The 23975-nt window shown below is 44.9% G+C and overlaps 1 protein-coding gene across 1 annotated transcript in view; it reads right to left on the bottom strand.

Moving 5' to 3' along the window:
- The window catches only part of TNFRSF9 (TNF receptor superfamily member 9), a 71584-nt gene extending 59089 nt beyond the window's left edge, over positions 1–12495 (bottom strand). The window contains exon 1 of the mRNA XM_088455755.1: positions 12471–12495. The gene's annotated coding sequence lies outside the window, so the exon portion shown is untranslated. The remainder of the gene's footprint in view (positions 1–12470) is intronic.
- Between the last annotated feature and the right edge of the window lie 11480 nt (positions 12496–23975).

Here is a 23975-nt window from a genome sequence, read left to right as displayed (position 1 = left end):
CCAAACTCAATAACAAGCCTACCATCCTGCTTCCGACTAAATTCTTTCTCGTAAGCCTTCCAGACATACCCCCGTTCACTGCGCTGCATGCTATTAATCTGGTGCAGGTACCTAATAACATTTAAATGCTCCTCAGGACGAGTTAGCAAATAGCATGATGCAAACATGCAGAAACCCGCAATCCAATTACTAAAGGACTTGAAGGCGTCTAGGCCAACTCCTCCCTTACCCTTGGCTGCCTTAAAATCCTTTTTCACCTTGTCGGTGAGCACAAAAATATCCACATACAGACCATTATTTATCTTGCGCTTACAACATGGGCGCAAACAACGCAAGACTGCTGTATTATCGCAGCGGACTCCCAGTGACCGTTTACAACTTGTGTAAGTGGCATCACGCCTGTCTAAACTACGGCGTTTAGATGACCTATCACGCCGGTCGGCTTTGCGTCTAGCATATTTAGCAGCCCGCTTGCATGCCCTAGCAGAGCTGCTGGTGTCTGACACCAGCGATGAAGATGAAGAGCAACTGCTACTGTCATCATCCGATATGCAATGAGACCCACCTGATGTACTTGCCTGCCCGTCACACGAAGAATGGTCCGATGCCACTTCCTCGTCAACAGCTGCATCCCCATGACTGTCACTGGCATCAGGTAAACGGATGACCAACACTAACCCTATATGACTGCCACTCCACCATCTCAGAGCTGCTGCCAGAGCCCACCTGCAGCAAGCTCTGATGCCTGTGTTCAACATGGCGCCTAAGCCCCGACCCCCGAACAGACTGAGGGAGCTGACCAGGGCCGCCATTCATAATTCGGGGCTGTGGGGCATTGTGCCATCTACCGGCCCTGGGAGCCCATGCTGGAGCTTGAGACCGGACCGATCTCAAGCCCACAACCTCCCCCTCTCTATTCGGCACAGCAGCAGGAGTGCGCTGACCCGCCCGCCGCCGTGAGCCAGCAGCCGCCAAATCGTCCACGGGACTAAAGTCGCGCTACCCTCCGGCGTCAGACGCCGGTATCGCTGTTGGTTCTGAGAGTGTGTTGCGGGCGGGACATGAGGCCAGGGAAAGTTAGAAATAGATGCAGGGAAAGAGAGGACACAGGAGGAGAGGGAAAGGAAAAAGAGAAATGTAGGTGAAAAAAGGGGGGGCAAAAGAAACAGTGAGGGAGAATAGAGACTGAAGTAGAGCTAGTGAAAGAAATGCAGGGAGGAATAACGCAATAAATACTCAATTGTATAGGCACAATGCACTTATCTCTGCCAGAAGACAGGAACACAAGAGGCTTTGTCTCAGCCCACACAGCAAAACACACACACCTTTCCTAAAAGGGCAAATTCAGTCCCCCTTATTTTTTCATATACCTCACAATTTCAATGGGAATTCTGATTTGAGTCACACATTAAAAAAAACATAAAGTAAGCAGTAGTAAACTGTTAAGCTGCATACACACACACACAACAATTTTGTTACCAATGATTTTATGAACGATTCTGTCAGATTATCTGTCAGATTTTTTAAAGTGTAATGAACGATTTTTTAAACTACAAACGATTTTTGTAACTTCCCTTAATGAAAATCGTTCAGTTGGTCAGTCAGGATGAACTACAAACTACAAACAGGAACGACGTCGTTATAGTTAAATCGTTCAAAAAATCGTTACGTGTGTATGCACCTTAAAAGTAATAAAAAAAAACTGTCAAAATTGATATATCACAATAGAATGAGTATTCCATACCCTTTAGTAGTTGAACCACTAATGTTTGTGCATTCACCAGAATCTCTATCGGGGGCTGCTGCAGAATAGTCAGAGGAAGAGGGTAAAAAGCTGATCCATTATATGTAGGCAGAAAAAGAAATAGACATTCAGAGCTTGCCAGGACTACTCAGGTTCACACAAAACCACAGGGACGTAGTAGGGCTAAAACACGCCTTGTGTCGGCTTTGCCCCCAAGCATCATGATGTTATGTCGAGAGAGGGGGAGGGGCACAGGGCAGTATCATGCCCAGAGCATTCCAAGTACACTGGGCATCCCTGCAAAGTGAGTGCACAGACAGTTTGCGTTCGGCATCCCGGTGGTCTGGAAGCTGACTCACCTACTACTGTCACCGAAATCCTGATGCCGGTCAGAAGCCCAGCGCCATCATCCCAACCGCCGGGATACCGAAGGTAAGTATCGGGGTGTTAAGGGGGGGGGTTAGGTTTAGGGTGCGGGGTTAGGCACTAGGGGGAGGGTTAGGCCCAGGCACCGGGGAGGAGGAGGTTAGGGTCAGGCACTAGGGGGGAGGTTAGAGTTAGACACCAAAGAGGGGGAGTTAGAGTAGGGAGAGGGGGAGGGTTAGCAGACCGACCACCAAATGTCGGTATGGTAACCCTTTCGAGATGCCGGCGTCGGTATTCTAACTGCCGGGATCCCGAGCACCGGCATCTCATACCGATTCCGTGCAGAGCATGCTAATAACTGTATGTTGCGTTTTCATTTTCTGTTTGTTTTTACATTTCCTTTTATGGCAGCATTTTGTGCTATATAAGTCTGCACCTTTCTTCATTATCTATTTGCACAGCTGAATAAAGGACCGTACAGAGTCTTTCTTATTGGTTGCTAATAAACTACAATGTTTATGCAACTGGATCACTTGAAGTGGCACTTTTCATTTATGAGCATGTATTATAATAATCACCTTGATCTGGCACAGCTGCTCTGCTGTTGTAGGGTCACCCATTTGCACAGAATGACAGGATGGGGCCATAGATATCTGTCAATAATAATCCTTTCCACAATCTGTGGCTCTGGTTGTAGCCACTTCTTGATATGATGGATGAGGTCATGCATTTGAGAGCGGGGAGGTTTATACAGTTGGTATTCCCAGAGATTAACTCGTTGTGCACTGTGACACCCAAACAAGTTAAGATTTCAGTTTTGAGTCTGTCATCGCCCAGGGCATCAGTCAAAACACGCCTTTTACGGTTCCCACTGATCTTTAGGTCAACTTTCTCTTTCAGCTGTTCTTTCAAAAGTTATATAGGCTTCCACATCATCACTGTTTGCCATCTTTTACAGCCCGTATGGAGCTGGGGCTAGGTGTGATGTCTGTGGAAGGAATTCCACACAGCGCTGCTCGATGCTGTACCACCTCTTTTAAGTCTTTGAAATCGTGGTGATGTTGCCTGCAGAGATCATCGATAACCAATTGCTGTTGCCTCCGGTTCCCCCCAACATCCAACTGCTGTTGCCCCCGGGCTTCCTTAATGGCCAATTGCTGCATTCTGGCTGCTTCCTGCTAAGCCAGCGCTTTTCAACCACTGTGCCGTGGCACACTAGTGTGCCGCGAGCGGTTGTCAAGTGTTCCACAGTGGTCAGATCAGCAATCTAGTACTGTAGTGTGTTTTATTCCTATAGAGGCCAATGAAGTGTGTTTTATTCCTGTGGAGGCCAATGATGTGTGTTTTAGTCCTGTGGAAGCCAATGTAGTGTGTTTATAACTGAGGAGGCCAATGTGTCATGGCTGCTGACACTTGAGACTCATGAAATCTCGATAGCACGGAATAAAAGTAAATAGTTTATTCACAGGAGAAATATAATAGCAACATCTCACATAAAGTCACTGAGGTTCACATAAGCAATAATGAATATAGTCTTTAACACAGAAAAGTAATATGGTAGGGAACCCCAAGTCCAGTATGAGGCTAACACCTCAGGATGGTATAGAGGAGCATCACCTGGATGGAACCCTGTAGTGATGGAAATCCGGAGCAGAGTGAGCCCTGTGATGCGGTGAAAGATGGAGCAGGGTTCAGCCCTGTGATGCTGTGAGGTTGAAGCAGGGTTGAGCCCTGTGATGCGATGAGGTCGAAGCAGGGTTGAGCCCTGTGATGCGATGAGGCCGGAACAGGGTTGAACCCTGTGAAGCGGTGAGATCGGAGCAGGGTTGAGCCCTGTGATGCGATGAGGTTGAAGCAGGGTTGAGCCCTGTGAAGCGGTGTGGTTCCGGAACAGGGTTGAGCCCTGCGGTGTAACTAGAATCCGGAGCGGAGTTGAGCCCCGTGATGCAATGAAAGTTGAAGCAGGGTTGAGCCCTGTGAAGCTGTGTGGTTTCCGAAACTGGGTTGAGCCCTGCGGTGTGACTAGAATCCGGAACGGGGTTGAGCCCCGCGATGCGGTGATGAAAACTGGAATGGTGCAGTTGACAATTGTAATGAAGATGGATACGATATCCACAGGAGTGAGAGGCAAATAGGCAAAGTAAATAGTGCAGCAAAAGGTGAAACCACAGCAGTGGAGCAGAAAGCAATACTTAGGCAATGGCTATGCTGAGCTCTAGTAACTGGCATCAGAAGTTTAGCTGGAACATGAGCGGAGATATAGTAAGGTCCACAGCAACCCACAGGCACAGCAGGGATCTGGCAGGAGTCAAATAAAGACCTGAAAGTAACGTTGCACAGACACTGAGACACAGTTAGTAACAGGCTTTATACTAGAGGTCTGTGGGCCTGATTCAGACCCACTCGCGAGCGGCTGTCATTACCCAATCATACCAAACAGGTGATAATGATCATCATTTTCATATGTAGGTTGAAACACAGTCATTAACTCAAGGACGGACTGGGGCTGTATTTCAGCCCTGGCAGTCCGCACTGCACTTGCGTGTGTAGAGGGGCGTGGTTAAATTCAGAGGGGCGTGCTGTGAGTCACGGGGGCTGGCCTCGCGGCACGCACCCATCTGTCCCCGGCCAAGCACAGCAGCCGCCGGCCCATCCATGCCTCCACGCCTTCCGTCTCCGCAACATTACAGTGATTCCGGAGCCGTGGGGTGGAGGGCGGGGGTCTCTTCATTTCCCCCTCCTTGAGCCGATCCTTAGGCCATCGGTCCTTCTGGCATATGCCAGAAGTGTCCGATGGCCAGTCCGGCCCTGCATTAACTGAAACAGAAACAGCTGTGTAGGAGGCTTAAAATGAAAACTGGGTAAGGAACAGCCAAACTCTGCTACAAAGTTGAGGTTGTGAAAGACAGTTTCATGTCACAGGTCATACTGTACACCATGGCAAGACTGAGCACAGCAACAAGACACAAGGTAGTTACACTGCATAAGCAAGGTCTCTCCCAGGCAACAATTTCAAAGCAAACTGGGGTTTCAAGATGTGTTGTTCAAGCTTTTTTGAAGAAGCACAAAGAAACGGGCAACAATGAGGAACGTAGACGCAGTGGTCGACCAAGGAAAAGTAGTGCAGTAGCGCCAACAGCTTAGAACTGGCAGAAACTAGTGGGACCCAGGTACACCCATTTACTGTACAAAGAAATCTGGCCAGAAGTGGTCTTCATGGAAGAATTGCAGCCAAAATGCCATACCTTCGACGTGGGAACAAGGCCAAGTGACTCAACTATGCACGAAAACAGTAACTGGAGTGCAGAAAAATGTCAGCAGCTGCTCTGGACTGATGAGTCAAAATGTTAAATATTTGGCTGTAACAGAAGGCAGTTTGTTTGCCAAAGGGCTGGAGAGCAGTATAATAATGAGTGTCTGCAGGCAACAGTGCAGCATGGTGGAGGTTCATTGCAAGTTTGAGACTGTATTTCAGCAAATGGAGTTGGGGATTTGGTCAGGATTAATGGTGTCCTCAATGCTGAGAAATACAGGCAGGTACTTGTCCATCATGCAATACCATCAGAGAGGCATCTGATTGTCTCCAAATTTATTCTGCAGCAGGACAACGACCCCAAACATACAGCCAATGTCATTAATAACCATCTTCAGCATGATATGGCCCCCACAGAGCCCTGACCTCAACATCACCAAGTCTGTCTATGAATACAGAAAGAGACAGAAGGATTTGAGCAAGCCTACATCCACAGAAGATCTGTGGTTAGTTCTCCAAGATGTTTGGAACAACCTCCCAGCCGAGTTACTTCAAAAACTGTGTGCAAGTGTACCCAGAAGAATTGATGCTGTTTTGAAGGCAAAGGGTGGTCACACCAAATATTGCTTTGATTTAGATTGCTCTTATGTTGATTCAGTTTGCACTTTGTTAACTGATAAAGATAAACTGTTTACACTTCTATTTTTTTTTTAAAGCAATCTTACTTTGCAGCATTTTTTCCACACCTGCCTAAAACTTTTGCACAGTACTGTATATACAGTGGTGCTTGAAAGATTGTGAACACTTCATAATTTTCTATATTTCTGCTGAAATTTGGCCTAAAACTACCTCAGATTTTTACACAAGTCCTAAAAGTAGATAATAAGAACCAAATCAAACACATGAGACAAAAAAATTAGACGTGCTCATTTTTTTGTTGAGGAAAATGATCCAATATCACATATATGTGAGTGTCAAAAGAATCTGAACCTTTGCTTTCAGTATCTGGTGTGATTCCCTTGTGCAGCAATAACTGCTTCTAAACATTTCCGGTAATTGCAGATTAGTCCTGAACATCGACTTGGAGGAATTTTACCCCATTCCTCCGTACAAAACAGCTTCAACTCTGTTATCTTGGTGGGTTTCCTCCCATGAATTGCTCACTTCAGGTCCTTCCACAACATTTCGATTGTGTAACCAGTGGGTTAAATAATTAATTTCTACATAGGCATATAAGTTGTAACACATAACCTGTGCTAGGCCCCATTGAGGTTTGAAAACAGATTGTATACATGCAGTCTATTCATAGACTGGTCAGATTCACCTTTTAGGGTCAAACAAGACATAAATTGCGAGGCCCTAACTTGTACCTGTCATTATTAGTAGATGTATAATGAGCCATTCATAGTTTATATGGTTTTATCAGTAGACAGTTAGCCACATTCCAGTGGGGTGACCATTTTAAGATGTGTAGAGATGCTAAGCATTATGGGTTATTCTACACAAAGGGGCTTTGGAAAAGTTTATCTCCAGACATTATGACACATCATTACTGTATTTCTTTGTCTGAGTATATGTTAGTGCTTACAGAGCATGTGCAAGAGATAAGTATGGTCCATGCTATGCTGTACAAATCAGTGCTTGATACCCAGTAAGCAACTAACATGGGCTTAATATCCGGAAAACCAACACCCAGACTATGGTATATAAATCAAGACCTAGACAAAGGCTCTTTGGCTTGTGTATGGACCTGAGACTGCAGTAGGGTGCCTGCAATGTATAATTGAACTACCTGGGCGTTATTGAAACGAGGGCTCCCCAGATGAAGATGAAGTACATCTTAACTTGAAGATGATGAACTACTTGTGTCATCTGAATATATAGACCAAAGTTGAGTATACTGTATACTTTATATGTTAATTGGTTGTTTGTTAGTTACTTGTAAATAAAGTGTGTTCATTTGCACTCACTGAAATGGACACGTGTGTAACTATTCATTTTGATCAGAACGAAACCCACCGTTATGCAGATTGGATTAAGGTCAGGACTTTGACTCGGCCATTCCAAAACTTTACATTTATTCTTTTTTAACCATTCTTTGGTCGAATGACTTGTGTGCTTTGGGTCATTGTCTTGCTGCATGACCCACGTTCCCTTGAGATGCAGCTCCTGGACAGATGTCCTGATATTTTCCTCTAAAATATTCTGTTATAGTTCAGAATTAATTGTCCCATCAATGATGGCAAGTCGTCTTGAGTGAGATACAGCAAAACAGGCCCAAACCATGATATCACCGCCACCACCTTGTTTCACAGATGGTATGAGATTTTTATGCTGGAATGCAATGTTCTCCTTTCTCCAAATATAACAATTCTCATTTAAACCAAAAAGCTCTATTTTGGACTCATCTGTCCACAAAACATTGTTCCAATAGTCTTTTGGCTTGTCCAGGTGACCTTTAGCAAACTGCAGACGGGCAACAATGTTCTTTTTGGAGACCAGTGGCTTTCTCCTTGCAATCATGCCATGCACACCATTGTTGTTCAGTGTCCTCCTGATGATGGACTCATGAACATTAATGTTAACTAATGTGAGAAAGGCCTTCAGTTGCTTAGAGGTTACCTTGGGTTCCTTTGTGACCTCGCAAACTATTAGATACCTTGCTCTTGGCGTGAACTTTGTTGGTCGTCCGCTCCTGGGGAGGGTAATAGTGGTCTGGAATTTCCGCCATTTGTACACAATCTGTCTGTTGATTGGTGGAGTCAAAACTCTTTAGAGATGGTTTTGTAACGTCTTCTAGCCTGATGAGCATTAACAACTCTTCTTCTGAGGTCCTCAGAAATCGCCTTTGTTTGTGGCGTGATACAATTCCACAAACGTGTTGTGAACATCAGATTTTGATAGATCCCTCTTCTTTTAAAAAAACAGGTTATATTAAAAATCATATCCATGGACAGGGACTCCGCTATGTGTAAAGTAAAGTGATCGCATCAGTGATCACTTTGCTTTATGCTACAGGACCTACTGCCCATGCGCAGCTATCAGACAGCACATGCGCAAGTGGCTATTACCGGGGAAGGATCCCGAGGATCCCTCTCCCGCTACATTACACAACATGTAGCCTATAGACTAGAATGGCTAATACATTCCGGAGCTTGGTGAATCACACAATGCAGCAGCCCCCATAGAAACCTGTGGGGGCTGCTATTGCGTTCATAAACAAGGAAACTGCAGCAGATATCTCAGATATATCTGGTGTGGAATTCCTGTCATACATTTTTCGGGTATCCCGCAATGTGTATAATACATATACCCGGTGACATCCCTCCACTGGGTGACACTCGGTGTGGTGAGTAGAGTAGTGCGCATGGTGAAGCCGTGCGCCAGTAAAAAGGGGTCGTGGTCTCACGTCAAGGGGGTATGGCACTGATTTTTAGCACTTTTTTCTATACTATGAGGATGTGAATTATTTTATTGATATCCCCATGTTACTATAGTAGTTGAGGTTTTATCAACAGCAGATAATTGCCAACATTTAGGTAAGAGATACCTGTATGTACCCCATGCTATTAGAAAAATGTAAGATATTTGCAATCCCATGTTAGATAAACTCTTATGTATGATGCTAAATATTACCATTATTTTATTTTTTACAAAATAATTGGGAATAAGCATCATGTGCCAATTAAAACAATTGTGAAAACCGGCCTTATGTTACTATGAAGCAGTTTATAATATTACAGTCTCACTCCCACATTTGCACTTTACGGCACACTAATAATGTAATACATTGCTAACTTGCTATTGGCAAAGGGGTGTACGTGGGACAACACTAATAGGAATTTTAATGCATATTTAATGAAGATTTTGTTTTTCATTCAGAATAACAATAATTATAATAGTGCCCTATCTCAGATACTTTTCCTTTAAGCTCTTGCATTGCTATTTCTTATTCTGAGTTGCACCATCCTTATAACTGCGCACAAAGGTAGTGATAGACAGCAGATATTGTTTTAAATAATGGTAGACATGATAAGATTAGAGGTTATATCAGTGCATTAGTCCCTTTCCTAAGCATAGGCCCTGCAACATTCTAACTGCCACCTGCATGTCTGTGATGTCACAATCACATGCTCCCCCTATATAAAGCATGCCCAGCTACTGACAGCCACTTTGTGGTGACAGTTTGTTCCACATTGATCCTGTGAGTGATTTCTGCTCAATTTAATTGAGTTTGAATAGCGAACTGCAAAAAGACTTATGACTATTGGATTATAGACAACTGTATTCCAATAAGGAACCATCTTTGGATGAAGAACCAACTTGGGGTAAGGCCAGAATAACACCTTTGGCTAATAACTTTAGGCCTAGCACAGAGATTACTACCCCTCTAGGCACCTCTGTTTTATCTCCAGCTTCTACATTTAAAATTACTGGTAAAGCAAATTATACAACTAATGTGACACTGGATGACTGAAAAGAGGAAGGAGACCGCAGTACAAAATTAGCTATTATGGAGCCCTCCAGGGAGTGTATTCTCCAAGACTCGAAGCTTCTATACTCTCCTGTGATAAAAAGATGCCTGCCTGAGATCATTATCTCTATGACGTTGGGGACCCTTGTGCATAAAATCAGCAGGATAAACAATGTCCTCAGAGAGAAGTGGCGCTGCTTGGCCATTACAGAGAAACATATGGTCTTAGATTTTTTGTGCCATGTTTTAGAGCAAAGGTTGGATGTGAGCAGCTTATTTAAAAATATCATAGCGGTGATTGTAAAGGCAATGACAGAGGCAGAGGGTGTGACCAGTGAGGGCATCTGGCTTTCAGCCAGCAAAGTACTTTACTACTTAGCCAGGGACTACACGGAGACAATTATTTACCAGCTTATGGTTACAATAAGACCTGCTCAAACTACGCCCGGCCGCTGTCTGCATTTACCACCCTGTCTGCAATAATGTCTTATCCCGCCGTGCACTCCATTGACAAGCTATACATGTTATCTCACATAAGTACAGACATGGAAACTACAGCTCATCCTGCCACCCAAAGGATTCTTTCCATGTTTATTAACAATGTTGCTGTGGCCTATGGAAGTGATGGTATGAAAGAGCCCAATATAAGACTATTATTCACAAAAGCCTGCACTATCCTCACCAACTGGGAAACACAAAACTGGGAGTGTCCCGAGGTCACAGAAATAATCGCCACCACCATAGAGCGAGTGAATTATCTACTGGCTGGCCATCTGCAGAGCCTTCCACCACCCAGCAGTGATGTGAGCAGCACGGATCAGGAGCCCAGTGTAAGACTCATTACTTATGGCCCAGGAACAATATATCAGAACGTTCCATCTGACACTTTCCCTAATATGTATGAAGGTGCTAACAACTTTGTCAGAAGTGTTGTCCAGAGCGGGATGTGCAGAGAAATTGTGGGTCTACTAAGGCCACTATGTGACTCACGTGATATACAAAACAAACAAGTGTCACAATTTGTGCAACTTTCTTGGCGTTTCCAAGCGCTCTCCCTGCAGACCTACATAAAGTCATCGTTAGCGCTATATTACGCACGATGGATGGGGTTATCCATACTCGCCTCATAGTTTTAGGGTGCATTGAAAACTTCACAAAGGCCTTTCCAAACACGGCTAAGAAATTCAGAAAAGCATTTACACTTGTGCGAGAGTTACAGGAAAAAGGAAATCAGGCTTTGGTCCCCGTCATCCTGAAAACTCTACTGCCCGTTGTTCAACTGCATAAGAAGAAAACTTGGCACAAATACAATGACACCCTCAGCCTCATCACCAAATATCTCTATTATAAAAATCATGTCATCCAAGTATATGCTACCCGGCAGTTTGGTGAGCTAGTACAGCGATGCAGAGCGCTTCCATGTAGTCCTGTCACCAGACTAGTTCGGGAACATTGCTGCACATTACTTGTAAAGCTGCACAGCTATAACTCGGAAATGGTATCAGCTGCAGTGGTCTGCCTCTTCCAGTGCCTTCCACACCTGGGCTGCAAGACCATCACCCTGGAAGAGGGCAGTGAGTGCTGGGACATCAGGACCATAAATGCCATTTATCTGACCCTGGCTAAGAAACACCTCCTAAAGACAATGTTATCCAAGGCTGCAGAAACTCTGCTCAATTCTCCGGACATTGGGGCAGCTGTGAGGCACATTGCAGCTATAAAAGACTTCATATCTTACGACGAGCTCACTCCATCTGACTTGAGAGAGATATGGAAATATCTACAAAGGACAGTGGGTTTGCATGATACAAATGCAAGGGAAGCAGCAATAACAGCTTCACAATCGCTAGGTGAGAAGTGGCCGAGCCTGGGCACAGTAACAACCAGTAATTATGTGTATGTGGGTGGGTGGAGGGCAAAGGAGGAGGCGGCAAACTAGCATATCAGTGATCCACCTACCAGCAAGCGGATGGCGGACATAGAGAAACCACCAAATAGCTGCCCCTGGCCTTGTGCCTGGATCTGACCATGACACCTGTCTGCTATCAGCCTCTGACCTAGTGACCATGATGTCTGCCTTCCCACACCTAGCAAGTTCCCGGCTCTGACTGCCATCCCGTACCGTCTGCTTTCCTGATCTGGCCTTCTCTCCGTGAGTAGTATTACTTCTATTCTCACTAATAGTGTCACATACTGTATATAGGCTTGCCATATCATCCCTGTATCCAGGACACATATGAGTTACACAGATCCTGTAGCTGGCTGACTTCAAGTCTCCACTTCACCTGGTTTTAATCAGCCACAGAATCTGTGTAATTCACGTGTCCCAAATGAAATGGATGATACACACACACACATGTATACATACATATACATAGCTGGATGTGGGGTGGTATACAACGGTATGCTGTACCATTACTTTTTCTTCCTTGTATTTTTTTTGAGAACCCATCACAGAGTTACTAGTAGTTTCTACACCCCTCCACCTAAAATCTAATCCCACTCATGATAATATGCTCCTCCCTAGTCCCTGATGTGAGCAGGAAAGTGCAGAGAGGAGACAGTGCAGCAGGACCTGTCAGTGCAAATCAGTCTCCAAGTAAATGATCTGTCAGTTATATGAATGTGCTCACCAGCCTCCGGCCTTCTCCCTCCTCCTCCTCCTGTAATGCCCGGCCATGCTGATCCTGGGCACCATGCTGCCTCCTCTGCTCCCAATGTTCCTGGCCACCCTTATCACCCTAGAAAGTGAAAAGCAGAGAAGTCTTAAGCTGCATACACACACACACACACACACACACACACAACGATTTTGTTACCAACGATTTTATGAACGATTATCTGTCAGATTTTTTTTAAGTGTAATGAACGATTATTTGTTTGTGCCAACCAGCCAGCATATTGCAAGAGTGCCCCTCTGCCAGCACCTTGTAAAAGGGCCAACCTGCCATAATCCTGTGAGTGCCAGCCAACCAGCCAGCATCCTGCAAGAAGGCCAAGCAGCCAGCATCATGTGAGGGTGCCTACCAGCCAGCTTTCTGCAAGAGTGCCAACCACCCAGCATTCTGCAAGAGTGCCAACCACCCAGCATTCTGCAAGTGCCAACCAGCCAGCATTCTGCAAGAGTGTCAATGACCCAGCATTCTGGAAGAGTGCCAAACACCCAGCATTCTACAAGGCTTACCAGCCAGCATTCTGAAGAGTTCCAACCAGCCAGTATTCTGTTAAGAGTGCCAACCAGCCAGCCTTCATCCTGTGAGAATTATAGCAAACCAGCATCCTGCGAGAGTGCCAGCTAACCTGCATCCTGCGTGAGTAAACATCACACTCCACTCAACAAACATCCTGCAAAAGGGAGGGCCAGCCAACACCCTGCAATCAAATTTCTCAAGTAAGTTATTTGATTGGATTTATAAAGCAATATATAATGTGTATTAGGACTAGTGTTGATGTGTTATATGGAAGACAGTGACTAAACATAGGATAGAATACTGGATGGACATTTAAAAATGACAAAATGTGACTTTGTTTAGTATACCCAGCCAAAATCCTGCAAGAGTACCAACTAGCCAGCATCCTGAGACTGACAACCATCCAGCTAGCCATAATGCCAGTGCAAGAGAGCAGCATCCTTTGAGAGTGCCAACCTGTCAGCATCCAACCAACATCCTGCAAGAAGCAAGGCCAGCCAACACCAAGCAAACAGGATTTCCAAGTAAGTTATTTGATTGAAATAAATATCTAATAAGTGCTAGGACTAGTGATGGGTTAGAGGGAGGCAAGAGCGGGCTGGCAACTTTCAGGCAGGGGGGCAACATAAGCAAGTGTCCCCAGCTTGTCTAAGAAAGAAAACTGTGATGGAAACAATATCAATAGATACAGTATAAATGTTATATACATTTACTTTATTTTATATATATATATTGTGACACAGTTAGGTTAGGGGGTCCCTCTCCTGGGTAGAGGACTCCTTCCTTTCACACACAGCAGCTGGGAAACAGTACGCCAGACTGGATGCAAGTACAAGCTGGTCGACGCCAGTCTTTATTGTACAATGTCAGAAACAAACATAAAGAAAACATAAACATAAATCCTAGCCCTGTCGGGGCACTAACTTCACAGGTAGTTCCCTCACTACCAGAACCTGGCAGGGCCTAATGCCCTCACCAGCAACAAGGGCACAGCACAACACTTACAGGTAGGTTTTCAAGTGTCTCTGAGCAAACTCCCTGTCTGCTCTCCCAGGTGAGACAATCAGCCCTCAACACACTAGGCTTATATTGGCCACTCTCAGGTGGAAACCCTAACAAGCCTGTTACCAGGCTAAGAGAACCAAAACCTGGAGTGGCCGTGGGTGGAGCCCTCCCTCTCCTCTCACCCACAACCCCCAGATCCCAAACCGGTTTTTCAAAAAGCAGAGACTCAAGCCTGCTACACTGCAGACTTTCTCCTGGAGGTTTAAAACACATAAGACAGGAATCTGGGACAAATGTACCTGTCACAGACCACTTTACCAATGATCCTATCACATATCCCCCCCCTTTGTTTCGACCTGTGGGACGGAACAACTGAAGCCCCCAAACAATGAACGCGTGACAACGTGTCAGCATTGGCCAGCTGGCTTCCTGGTCTGTGTTCCACTGAAAATTTAAAAGTTTGTAACGCCAAGAACCATCTCGTAATTCTCGCATTACTGTCTTTATTTTCGGACATCCCCTTCAAAGGGGCATGGTCAGTGATCAATTTGAACTTTCTTCCAACCAAGTAGTACCTGAGAGCCTCTAACGCCCACTTTATGGCCAACGCCTCCTTCTCCACTGTGGCATAGTTTCTCTCATGTACATTCAACTTTCTGCTTAGATAGAAAATAGGGTGTTCCTCACCCTCCTTGTTCTGGGACAGGACCGCTCCTATACCTACTTCTGATGCATCGGTTTGTACTATGAATTCCCTGTCAAAATTAGGAGTCATCAGGACTGGTTGGGAACACAACGCTACTTTTAACTCCTGAAAAGCTTTCTCCGCCTCAGGACTCCATTCTACCATGACTTTTTGTTTGCCTTTGGTCAGGTCAGTCAGTGGGACTGCCATGGTGGCAAAGTTGGGTATAAACTAGGGATGTGCAGGCTCGGTTCTACTCGGTTCCGTTCGGTTTTTTTTACCGAATCTTATTGGGTTTCAGCTGTCACGAGTTTTGGATAGCCAATAAGATTCGGTAAAAAAAAACTAACGGAACCGAGTAGAACCGAGCCTGCACATCCCTAGTATAAACCTTCTGTAGTACCCCGTAATTCCCAAGAGGGCTCTCACCTGCTTCTTATTCAGAGGCCGTGGCCAGTTTTGTATGGCATCAACTTTATTGAGCTGAGGCTTTATCAGGCCTCTGCCAGTGGTGTATCCCAGATATTTTACTTCCTGCATGCCTAGACAACACTTTTTTGGGTTGGCTGTCAAACCTGCCTTATAGATGGAGTCCAAAACTGCTTGTACCCTGGGTAAGTGAGACTGCCATTCAGGACTATGAATGACCACGTCATCCAGATAAGCAGCCGCATACTGTCTATGGGGCCTTAGAATCCTGTCCATCATTCTTTGGAAGGTAGCAGGTGCCCCATGTAGCCCTAAGGGCAACATCTTGTACTGAAACAAGCCCTCTGGCGCTGAAAAAGCTGTCTTTTGTTTGGCGCTCTCGGTTAACGGTACTTGCCAATACCCTTTGGTTAGGTCAAGAGTGGTTAAATACCTTGCCGTCCCTAGTCTCTCAATCAATTCATCCACTCTTGGCATCGGGTAGGCATCGAATTTTGAAACACTGTTCAACTTTCGGAAGTCATTGTAGAAACGCACACTCCCGTCGGGCTTTGGAATCAACACAATGGGACTTGACCATTCACTATGTGATTCTTCAATAACCCCTAACTCTAGCATATTTTTAATTTCTTTCGACACCGATTCTCTTTGTGCTTCTGGCAACCTATAGGGCTTTAGATTAACTTTAACCCCTGGGTCAGTGATGATGTCATGTTTAATGACCGAGGTTTTCCCAGGTACGTCAGAGAACAGCACCCTATTTCTGATCAGAAACTCCTTGACCTCTTGTTGTTGAATTGCTGACAGGGTTTTTGCCACTGTCACTTCGGGAACTAAGGGCCCTGGATTTACTGGAGGGGCTCGGACGGCCGACAGTGCCGTTCTATCTTTCCAGGGCTTTAACAGATTAATATGGTATATCTGTTCCGGCTTTCTTTTCCCCGGCTGGTAAACTTTGTAATTGACCTGCCCCACTCTTTCTAAGATTTCAAAGGGCCCTTGCCATTTAGCCAAAAGTTTATTTTCCACAGTGGGAACCAATACTAACACTCTGTCCCCAGGAGCAAAGCTGCGTAACCGAGCATTGCAGTTGTATACCCTCTGCTGTGCCTGTTGAGCCTGTTCCAGGTGCTCTCTCACTATCGGCACTACCGCAGCAATTCTCTCCTGCATTTGAGAAACATACTCAATCACCGTTTTGTAAGGACTAGACTGCCCTTCCCATGTCTCTTTGGCAATGTCTAGTAACCCCCTTGGGTGTCTCCCATACAACAAGTCGAAGGGTGAAAACCCGGTGGAGGACTGGGGAACTTCTCTTATGGCCAACAATAAATACGGCAATAAGTAATCCCAATCCCTACCATCCTTGTCGACCACTTTCCTAAGCATGTGTTTTAACGTCTTGTTAAACCTCTCGACCAGCCCATCGGTTTGGGGGTGATAAACCGAAGTTCTTAACTGTTCAATTTTGAACAGGCGACATAACTCTTTCATGACTTTTGACATAAACGGTGTACCCTGGTCAGTTAGTATCTCCTTGGGTATACCCAGCTTGCTAAAGACATGAACTAGCTCTCTGGCAATGGTCTTGGTTGACGTATTGCGCAACGGGATCGCTTCCGGGTACCTGGTAGCGTAATCCATTATGACCAGAATATACTGGTGTCCCCTGGCAGACTTCATTAAGGGTCCAACCAAATCCATCGCTATTCTTTCAAACGGCACCTCTATAATAGGCAATGGAACTAGTGGACCCTTAAAATGTGGCCTGGGAGCATGATACTGACACTCAGGGCAGGATGCGCAAAAGTCAGACACCTCTTTATGAAGCCCGGGCCAGAAAAACCTCTGCATTATTCGCTCAGTGGTTTTCTCTACCCCTAGATGGCCTGCCGTTATATGACCATGGGCCAGATCCAACACTGTTCTTCTGTATGCTTTGGGAACTATTAGTTGTTCCACAATATCTTCCCCCTTCTTAGTCACCTGATATAACAAATCCTGACACATTGCCATGTGGTGATAGGACAAAGGACTATCAGGGTCTACGGGTTTACCATCAACTACTTTTACATTCTCCCTGGCTTTTACCAAAGTAGGGTCATTCAACTGCTCCACGGCAAAGACCTCTCTTCTGACCTCTAAATCAGGCAGACGATCACCTGGCCCAACAACACTTCCCACCTTAATGGGAGGCACATCAGTTGGCGGGCCACCGTCACGTTCCGCATTCTCTAGTTCGCCAACCATAGTAGAAAAAGGGAATAACTCTGACTCAGAAGAAACTCCCTCCTCCACTACATCGACTACCTTCTCAAATGGATCGGGGTTGTTCACCTCTGGAACAAAACAGCTTTCCCACAACTTCCAGAAGTGAGCAAAGTCTCTCCCCAATATTGCATCGTACACCAGACCATGCACCAAACCCACAGAAACTATAGCAGAGCCACATGGTGTCTCGATGTTCACCTCGGCCGTAACATAATATCGAGTATCCCCATGTATGCAGGTCACACCAAAAGTTTTCCTTGTATGCCTCAAGGGGTTCACCAGCTCAGCTTTTATAAGTGTCACCAAGCTACCAGAGTCTAACAGTGCCTCTACTCGGTTGCCATCTACAGTGAGTACACACATGTGCTTATCAGTCTCAACCTGCCGGTCAGCCGTACAGGCTGTCTGCGCAAAGCAAGACCCCCTGCTGTAGACATGAGCAGTATCACATTGCATAGGTTCAGTTGTAAGTGAACAATTACGGCAATATGGCCGAAGCCACCACATCGGAAACACTGAGTCATATTAATGTCTAGCCGTTTACGGGGCAAGAACCTTCCTGGCCTAGCAGGCCTGTCTCCAGGTTCTACATCCTCAGTCTTAGGTACATTCCACCACCCAGCACCCTCCTCCCCTGGAACAGTCTTACCAGTGTCTGTGGGAGTCTGTGGGAGTTCGCCGGTGCGCCATCGAGGCTCAGTGGGGCATACTCATCAGCTCCTCAGCCACCACGTACCTCTCCACCAGCTCGACCAACTGGTCCGCGGACTTAGGGTCTGCATGGCTCACCCACTTGCGCAGAGTCACAGGTAATGATCGCAGGTACCGGTCCATCACGACCCTTTCCACGATCTGTGGTCCCGTCAGCGTCTCGGGCTGTAGTCATTTTGAGGACAGATGGACGAGGTCATGCATCTGTGAACGTGGAGGCTTGTCCCTATGGAACTCCCAGCGATGGACCCGTTAGGCACGAACAAAGGTGGTGACTCCCAAGCGAGTTAGGATCTCCTGTTTTAGTTTTTTATAGTCCTTGGCATCAGCCAGGCATAAGTCGAAATAGGCCTTTTGTGGCTCTCCAGACAAAAAAGGTGCCACCAGACTTGCCCACTGCTCCTTGGGCCAACTCTCCCTTTCGGCCGTTCTTTCAAACGCGGTGAGATAGGCCTCCACATCATCGCCCGAAGTCATCTTTTGAAGGAAGTGACTGGCTCGTACGGAGTGAGTGGGGGTGGGAGGACCAGTAGCAACATCTCTTGGCCGGGCGACCAGGTGCTGTAGCACCTCTTTTATGGCCTGGCAGGTTTCCTCGATGGCGACCTGTTGTTGCCTCTGGGCTGTCTCCAAGGCCAACAGTTGCACCCTGGTGGATTCCTGCTGTGCCCAGGTAGATTCCTGCTGAAGTTTGTTCGTCTCCTGCTGAGCTCTGGTAGATTCCTGCTGAGCTGCTGTAGCTTGGAGCAAGGCCTTAATCATGTCCTCCATTTTGTCCTGGGGTGTAGGTTGGAAGCTGAACCTTGCCTCTCTGAGCATTGGCTGACGCCTCCTCTATGGGACTCCAAGGACACAGTGTTATTTCCACACTCACAAACTGGGTGTCTGTCCCTTTAATTTTTAAACGGAAAGTTTTCCTCTTGCTGCAACTTCAGTGTGTGTGGTTGCCCGCATTCTCCACCATATTGTGACACAGTTAGGTTAGGGGGTCCCTCTCCTGGGTAGAGGACTCCTTCCTTTCACACACAGCAGCTGGGAAACAGTACGCCAGACTGGATGCAAGTACAAGCTGGTCGGCGCCAGTCTTTATTGTACAATGTCAGAAACAAACATAAAGAAAACATAAACATAAATCCTAGCCCTGTCGGGGCACTAACTTCACAGGTAGTTCCCTCACTACCAGAACCTGGCAGGGCCTAATGCCCTCACCAGCAACAAGGGCACAGCACAACACTTACAGGTAGGTTTTCAAGTGTCTCTGAGCAAACTCCCTGTCTGCTCTCCCAGGTGAGACAATCAGCCCTCAACACACTAGGCTTATATTGGCCACTCTCAGGTGGAAACCCTAACAAGCCTGTTACCAGGCTAAGAGAACCAAAACCTGGAGTGGCCGTGGGTGGAGCCCTCCCTCTCCTCTCACCCACAACCCCCAGGTCCCAAACCGGCTTTTCAAAAAGCCGAGACTCAAGCCTGCTACACTGCAGACTTTCTCCTGGAGGTTTAAAACACATAAGACAGGAATCTGGGACAAATGTACCTGCCACAGACCACTTTACCAATGATCCTATCACTATATATATATATATATATATATATACAGTCGTGTGCATAAATATTGGGACATTGACAGAATTTTCATATTTTGGCCTCTATTCACCACCACAATGGCTTTGAAATGAAACAAGCAAGATGTGCTTTAACTGCAGACTTTCAGATTTAATTTGGGGATAATTACATCCAAATCAGGTGAACGGTGTATGAATTTCAACGGTTTCTATATGTGCCTCCCACTTTTTAAGGGGCCAAAAGTAATGGGACTATCAACTCAAAATCTATTTCATGGACAGGTGTGGGCTATTCCCTTGTGATTTCATTATCAATTAAGCAAGAAAAAGGTCTGGAGTTGATTCTAGGTGTGACATTTGCATTTGGAATCAGTTGCTGTTGACTCTCAATATGAGATCCAAAGAGCTGTCACTATCAGTGAAGCAAGCCATCATTAGGCTGAAAAATCAAAACAAACCCATCAGAGAGATAGCAAAAACATTAGGTGTGGCCAAATCAACTGTTTGGAACATTCTTAAAAAGAAAGAACGCACCGGAGAGCTCAGCAACACCAAAAGACCCGGAAGACCACGGAAAACAACTGTGGTGGATGACAGAAGAATTATTTCCCTGGTGAAGAAAAACCCCTTCACAACAGTTGGCCAAATCAAGAACACTCTCCAGGAGGTAGGTGTATATGTGTCAAAGTCAACAATCAAGAGAAGACTTCACAAGAGTGAATATAGAGGGTTCACCACAAGATGTAAACCATTGGTGAGCCTCAAAAACAGGAAGACCAGATTAGAGTTTGCCAAACAACATCTAAAAAAGCCATTACAGTTCTGGAACAACATCCTATGGACAGATGAGACAAAGATCAACTTGTACCAGAATGATGGGAAGAGAAGAGTATGGAGAAGGAAAGGAACTGCTCATGATCCAAAACATACCACCTCATCAGTGAAGCATGGTGGTGGTAGAGTCATGGCGTGGGCATGTATGGCTGCCAATGGAACTGGTTCCCTTGTATTTAGTGATGATGTGACTGCTGACAAAAGCAGCAGAATGAATTCTGAAGTGTTTCGGGCAATATTATATGCTCATATTCAGTCAAATGCTTCAGAACTCATTGGACGGCGCTTCACAGTGCAGATGGACAATGACCCGAAGCATACTGCAAAAGCAACCAAAGAGTTTTTTAAGGCTAAAAAGTGGAATGTTATGCAATGGCCAAGTCAATCCCCTGACGTGAATCCGATTGAGCATGCATTTCACTTGATGATGACAAAACTGAAGGGAAAATGCTCCAAGAACAAGTAGGAACTGAAGACATTTGCAGTAGAGGCCTGGCAGAGCATCACCAGGGATGAAACCCAGCGTCTGGTGATGTCTATGCGTTCCAGACTTCAGCCTGTAATTGCCTGCAAAGGATTTGCAACAAAGTATTAAAAAGTGAAAGTTATATTTAGGATTGTTTAGTTTGTCCCATTACTTTTGGCCCCTTAAAAAGTGGGAGGAACATATAGAAACCGTTGTAATTCCTACACCGTTCACCTGATTTGGATGTAATTACTCTCAAATTAAATCTGAAAGTCTGCAGGTAAATCACATCTTGTTTGTTTCATTTCAAAGCCATTGTGGTGGTGAATAGAGGCCAAAATATGAAAATTCTGTCAATGTCCCAATATTTATGCACCTGACTGTATATATATATATATACACAGTCAGGTGCATAAATATTGGGACATTGACATAAATAATGTGCCTCCCACATTTTAAGGGGCCAAAAGTAATGGGACTATCAACTCAAAATCTATTTCATGGACAGGTGTGGGCTATTCCCTTGTTATTTCATTATCAATTAAGCAGGTAAAAGGTCTGGAGTTGATTCTAGGTGTGGCATTTGCATTTGGAATCAGTTGCTGTCGACTCTCAATATGAGATCCAAAGAGCTGTCACTATCAGTGAAGCAAGCCATCATTAGGCTGAAAAATCAAAACAAACCCATCAGAGAGATAGCAAAAACATTAGGTGTGGCCAAATCAACTGTTTGGAACATTCTTAAAAAGAAAGAACGCACCGGAGAGATCAGCAACACAAAAAGACCCGGAAGACCATGGAAAACAACTGTGGTGGATATCAGAAGAATTATTTCCCTGGTGAAGAAAAACCCCTTCACAAATCAAGAACACTCTCCAGGAGGTAGGTGTATATGTGTCAAAGTCAACCATCAAGAGAAGACTTCACAAGAGTGAATATAGAGGGTTCACCACAAGATGTAAACCATTGGTGAGCCACAAAAACAGGAAGACCAGATTAGAGTTTGCCAAACAACATCTAAAAAAGCCATTACAGTTCTGGAACAACATCCTATGGACAGATGAGACAAAGATCAACTTGTACCAGAGTGATGGGAAGAGAAGAGTATGGAGAAGAAAAGGAACTGCTTATGATCCAAAACATACCACCTCATCAGTGAAGCATGGTGGTGGTAGTGTCGTGGCGTGGGAATGTATGGCTGCCAATGGAACTGGTTCCCTTGTATTTATTGATGAAGTGACTGCTGACAAAAGCAGCAGAATGAATTCTGAAGTGTTTCGGGCAATATTATATGCTCATATTCAGTCAAATGCTTCAGAACTCATTGGACGGTGCTTCACAGTGCAGATGGACAATGACCCGAAGCATACTGCAAAAGCAACCAAAGAGTTTTTTAAGGCTAAAAAGTGGAATGTTGTGCAATGGCCAAGTCAATCCCCTGACCTGAATCCGATTGAGCATGCATTTCACTTGATGAAGACAAAACTGAAGGGAAAATGCCCCAAGAACAAGCAGGAACTGAAGACATTTGCAGTAGAGGCCTGGCAGAGCATCACCAGGGATGAAACCCAGCGTCTGGTGATGTCTATGCGTTCCAGACTTCAGCCTGTAATTGCCTGCAAAGGATTTGCAACAAAGTATTAAAAAGTGAAAGTTAGATTTAGGATTGTTTAGTTTGTCCCATTACTTTTGGCCCCTTAAAAAGTGGGAGGCACATATAGAAACCATTGTAATTCCTACACCGTTCGCCTGATTTGGATGCAATTACCCTCAAATTAAATCTGAAAGTCTACAGTTAAAGCACATCTTGTTTGTTTCATTTCAAAGCCATTGTGGTGGTGAATAGAGGCCAAAATATGAAAATTCTGTCAATGTCCCAAAATTTATGCACCTGACTGTATATATATATATATATATATATATATATATATATATATATATATAATAACAGCAACAAATAAACGGCGGCACTCAGAGATTTCCATAAAGAAATGTGTATTCAAAAATCGAATTTAACACCATGTGTCCAGTTGTACCTAGGGCCATTCAGGCTCTGTGGCCTATTATCTCCACGGACACCAGCCTCCCATGCTTTAAATCCAAACGTCCTCTCACTTGCTACACTAGACGTAAAAATATAAAGGACTTCATCGTGCATTCTGATATAACGGGCTTTGATACTACAATTTCCTTTTTTGAGTAGGGCTCCAGGCAGCTACAGGTGCCTGGGCTGCACCACTTGCAAAAATATGATAATGGGTCAAAAATTTAAACACCCACATTGTGAAAAGATGTATAGTATGAAGCACGTCTTGACATGTACTACATCCCACATAGTTTATTTACTAACATGCCCAAGTGGGCTGGCTTATGTGGGAAAATCCATTCGGACAGCAAGAGACAGAATGGCCCTACATAGATCTGCTATCAAAGCAGCGTTGTCAGGTAAACCCTCGGAAAAAACGGTGGCGAGACATTTTGCCGAAAAAAAGCATAACATCAGTGATCTCAAGTTTCAACTCATCGACCATGTACCCCTCAATATCAGAGGAGATCGTGCTGGCAGACTGGTACAGATTGAAGCACGTTGGATTTTTTATTTGGATACCATCAATCCCAAGGGCCTTAATGAAAAGATACAATGGAGTGTCTTCAATTAAGGAGTTTTTATAGTGGGACAGAGGTGGTCTTTTTGTAGTTATTTATAAATATATGACTCCTCAGATCAATATCTAAGTTAGGGGCACTCATGTATATGACAGTGATTATCATTTTTTAGTGTAGTGAGGCACTTCTTGATTATTTCTTTCACACACATCTTCATACACGTAGTATTTTATTTATTCATTATTTTTATTTTTTTATGTTATTTTTTACTATATTTTGTTAGAGGTTTTTATAGCTTAGTATTATCATGTAGGGTGCATGATTTAAGGTTTAACACATTTTTATCTTTGTTTTTTTGTCCACATTCGGTTTAC

This window comes from Taudactylus pleione, unplaced genomic scaffold (assembly GCF_031769625.1).
Source record: "Taudactylus pleione unplaced genomic scaffold, aTauple2 ptg000671l, whole genome shotgun sequence".
Classification (NCBI taxonomy): domain Eukaryota; kingdom Metazoa; phylum Chordata; class Amphibia; order Anura; family Myobatrachidae; genus Taudactylus; species Taudactylus pleione.
This window is presented reverse-complemented; position numbering and strand designations above follow the sequence as displayed.